The sequence below is a fragment of the Gekko japonicus genome, unplaced genomic scaffold, assembly GCF_001447785.1.
Source record: "Gekko japonicus isolate JY-2015 unplaced genomic scaffold, Gekko_japonicus_V1.1 scaffold5197, whole genome shotgun sequence".
Classification (NCBI taxonomy): Eukaryota; Metazoa; Chordata; class Lepidosauria; order Squamata; family Gekkonidae; genus Gekko; species Gekko japonicus.
The window spans coordinates 110,480-114,962 of NW_015168820.1; the positions used below are offsets into that span (position 1 = coordinate 110,480).

Here is a 4,483-nt window from a genome sequence, read left to right on the forward strand (position 1 = left end):
ACATCAGCTTATATAAATGTTAGTCTTAAATGCTAGTAATACATTGAACAGAGTCGATTAAGCTACATTGTTCATCTTTTTAACCATTTTTAACTGTTTAAAGAACACACCAAGAGCATCATTTATAACAAATGCTTTAAGGCACCATTTAGAGTTCTTCAGCCTTCACTTTGTTTTATCTTTTCTAATCCTCAAGTGGTATTCTCGTTTAGAGGGCCCCCCTTTTCTGAAGCAGAGTCCTTGTTGGAAGACACAGAGTCCACTTCAGCACCTCATGCGATTTTTTAGATGCTGCAGAAGATTTCCCTGCTGAAATCGTCTTTCCACTCTGAGCATTCAAAAGTTTATTCCTCTATGTGAGTTCTCTAACATCACTGAAAACTGGTATTTACTGTTACTCAATGTAATTTCACACTCTGAGCACCCAAAAAGTTTTTTCCATGTGAGATCGTAGATCAAGCTGAAGATAGAAACTCAAACTGAATATCATTCGGCATTCAGAAGGTTTCTCCCCTGTATAGTTCTTGGGAGCAGCTGAAGAGTGCCCCTCTGAATCGCCTTCTGAACACTGAGTATTCAAAAGATTTCTCTCTTGTATGGGTTGTCACAGGCTGTTGAAGGCTGGTGCTCAACCTGAATCTCTTTCCACACTCTCAGCATTCAAGCGATTTCCCCATTGTGTGCGTTTTGTGATGCTGTTTAAGATGACTACTCCGACTGAATCTCTTCCCACACTCTGAGCATTCAAAAGGTTTCTCCCCTGTGTGGGTTCTCTGATGCCGCTGTAGAGTGCTACTCTGACTGAATCTCATTCCACACACTGAGCATTGAAAAGGTTTCTCCCCTGTGTGAGTTCTTTGATGCTGTTGAAGACTGCCATTCTCACTAAATCTCCTTCCACACTCTGAGCATTCATAAGGTTTCTCCCCTGTGTGAGTTCTAAGATGCAGCCGAAGACTGTTGTGCCCACTAAACCTCTTTCCACACTCTGAGCATTCATAAGGTTTCTCCCCTGTGTGAGTTCTCTGATGCATTCGAAGACTACCTCTTCCACTGAATCTCTTCCCACACTCTAAGCATTCAAAAGGCTTCTCCCCTGTGTGTGTTCTCTGATGGTACTGAAGACTGCCACTCTGACGGAATCTCTTTCCACACTCTAAGCATTCAAAAGGTTGCTCCCCAGTGTGGGTTCTCCGATGGTACAGAAGAATGCTGCTCCGACTGAATCTTTTCCCACACTCTGAGCATATATAAGGCTTCTCCCCTGTGTGAGTTCTCTGATGCTTCTGAAGAGTGCTGCCCTCACGAAATCTCTTTCCACACTCTGAGCATTCAAAAGGTTTCTCCCCAGTGTGAGTTCTCTGATGCAGTCGAAGACTGCCACTCTCACTAAATCTCTTTCCACACACTGAACATTCAAAAGGTTTTTCCCCTGTGTGAGTTCTTTGATGCTGGTGAAGACTGCCGTTCTCACTAAACCTCTTTCCACACTCTGAACATTCATAAGGTTTCTCGCCTGTGTGAGTTCTCTGATGTTTTTGAAGACTGCTGTGCACACTAAATCTCTTTCCACACTCTGAGCATTCATAAGGTTTCTCCCCTGTGTGAGTTCTCTGATGCCGTTGAAGAATACTACTCTGACTGAATCTCTTTCCACACTCTGAGCATTCAAAGGGTTTCTCCCCTCTGTGTATTCCTTGGTGTAGTTGAAGAGCACCGCTCTGACTGAATCTCTTCCCACACTCTGAGCACTCAAAAGGTTTCTCCCCAGTGTGAGTTCTCTGATGCAGTCGAAGACTGCCATTCTCACTAAATCTCTTTCCACACTCTAAACATTCAAAAGGTTTCTCCCCTGTGTGAGTTCTGTGATGCCGTTGAAGAATGCTGCTCTGACTGAATCTCTTTCCACACTCTAAGCATTCAAAAGGTTGCTCCCCTGTGTGAGTTCTCTGATGCCGTTGAAGAATACTACTCTGACTGAATCTCTTTCCACACTCTAAGCATTCAAAAGGTTGCTCCCCTGTGTGAGTTCTCTGATGCCGTTGAAGAATACTACTCTGACTGAATCTCTTTCCACACTCTAAGCATTCAAAAGGTTTTTCCCCAGTGTGAGTTCTATGATGGTATTGAAGAGCACCACTCTGGCTGAATCTCTTCCCACACTCTGAGCATTCAAAAGGTTTCTCCCCTGTGTGAGTTCTCTGATGCTTTCGAAGACTTCTGTTCGCACTAAATATCTTTCCACACTCTAAGCATTCAAAAGGTTTTTCCCCAGTGTGAGTTCTCTGATGGTATTGAAGAGCACCACTCTGACTGAATCTCTTTCCACACACTGAGCATTCAAAAGGTCTGTCCCCTTTGTGTATTCTTTGGTGCACAAGGAGCTGTGATCTATTCCTGAAGTACTTTCCACACTGAATGGATTTACTTGCCTTCATTATCCTGTGCTTTGGAAAATGCTCACTACGCTTTCTTTCATCTCTCTTCTCAACCATACGCCCACATTTCTTTATCTTAGTTCTGCCTTGATTCCTGATGGTTTTCGTCACATTTTCATCTTTAAGTCTATCTGGCATTTGCTGATGAAGTTCCTCACCCTCCTCATTCCTTTGATCATCCTCTACTGGAATAAATAGAGAGATCCTCTTAACACCTGGGAAAGCTCCTAAGGTCCAAAGTCATCTATGTGACTGCATTAGGAAAGGACTGACAGCCCTTTGGCCTCATCCAGCTTGGCTGATCTTAAGCAAACCTCCACCTTTCCCCAGGATAGCAAGTATTTAAGAATACCTCACCCCCTTAAGAGTCACAGCTGAGCTCTTGCCCAGAAGAAGTTTCTGAGCCTAAACTTTTCCTGCCCCCAGAAGGCCTCCCTGCCTCCTTACCAAGCAGGATATATAATTATACCAAACCAAATTTTGCTTAGAACTGAATCAGAAATCCCCCATGGCCTATTCCTTGTATGTTTCCTTGACATAAGCATGAAGGATACTTACTCTCAGCCAGCTCATGTGGGAAGAAAATATGCTCTTGGGATCTTCTTGAGAAACTCTCCAGCCTTTCTTTGGAGGTGAGGCTGTTGCCTGTCTCCACCAAATTCACTCTTATACTTCTGGCTTCTTTCGCTAAGAGAGAGGGAGGGAGACAGAAAGAGTGAGAGATATCATTCTTATATGGGGAAAGAAAGAAGTTCAAGACTAAAAATTCTTCTGGAAGGACAGAACCATGATCAAAGCACACAATCCCAACCAGTATAAGGGGAATGGATCTGGGAGGTTAAGCACCTTAACACCGCAAGGGTTAACGTGATATTTCAGGTGTTCAGGATTTGAATCTCTCTGCAGCTAACATCCTTATTTTTTTCAAAACCAAATGACAGAATGTGGTAATAGGTTAATTGTGACAATCTGTATTCAGTTGTGGAGCCAGGAGGGAGGGGGGATTAGGAGGGTGCTGACAGCCTCTGGAAAATCCCACCAGGGAGGACCCTTGATTGGGTCGTTAGGACCACCTGCCCCTAGAGGGGTAGAAAGTATAATACGGGTAATAGACCAAAAGGAAGCCATGCTAACTTTAGGCTCATGCCATGCTTGAACGCCCTGTTATTTTCTTGCTTCATCACGATGAATAGTTTTCTACAGAGTTGGTGTGTGTTTTTCTTTAAGAGGACTGTATATAAGTCAGGAGTAGGAAGTGGGAGTGATTGCAACTTGCAGGTGTATTTTATACTGTGTGGCTGAGAATAATAAAGCTAACTTGGAGACTGCTAAAGAAAAGGTTGCCATTGATATTGTGGGACCTTTTGAGACTGCCCCTATTGAATGTCGTTATGCTATCACTTTAATAGATTATTTTAGTAAATGGCCAGAGGTAGGATTTACATCACAAGCTACATCTGCTACTGTGATTAAGTTTTTGGTTGTGGTTTTCAGTAGGGAAGGGGACCCTAAAGAGTTGATTTCTGATAATGGTGCCCAATTTACTTCTTTCAAATTTGAAACTTTCCTTGCGGAACGGACTATTATACATAGGAGGTCATCAGTATATATCCGCAAGCTAATGGAGAAATTGAGCGGTTTAATAGAAGTCTGAAGGATAGCTTGCAGACAGCTAAATTGGAAGGAAGGGCATGGATTGCTTTTACAACGGATTTTCTGCAAGTATATAGGGCAACGAGGCATGCTACAACACAAAGATCACCGGCAGAATTATTACATGGGAGAGAGATGCATACTAAGTTAAATGTTACCAGAATGTCAGATGCAAGGACTGATGTGTCACCAGATTCAGAATTACAAAAAAGGGAGGTTCAAAAGCAAGAGAAGTATAAGGCTTATACAGATAAACGAAGGGGTGCTAAGGTCGTTAAATTTGAATGTGGCTCATTTGTTAGAGTAAGAAGACCTGGGATTTTGAGAAAGGGGGAACGTAAGTTTACCTCACCCCATAAGATTATGAGTACGACAAGGATGTATATTGTCAC

General features: G+C 42.9%; 1 pseudogene; it reads right to left on the minus strand.

Moving 5' to 3' along the window:
• Positions 1-497: 497 nt before the first annotated feature.
• LOC107114289 lies at positions 498-2,414 on the minus strand (annotated as a pseudogene).
• Between the last annotated feature and the right edge of the window lie 2,069 nt (positions 2,415-4,483).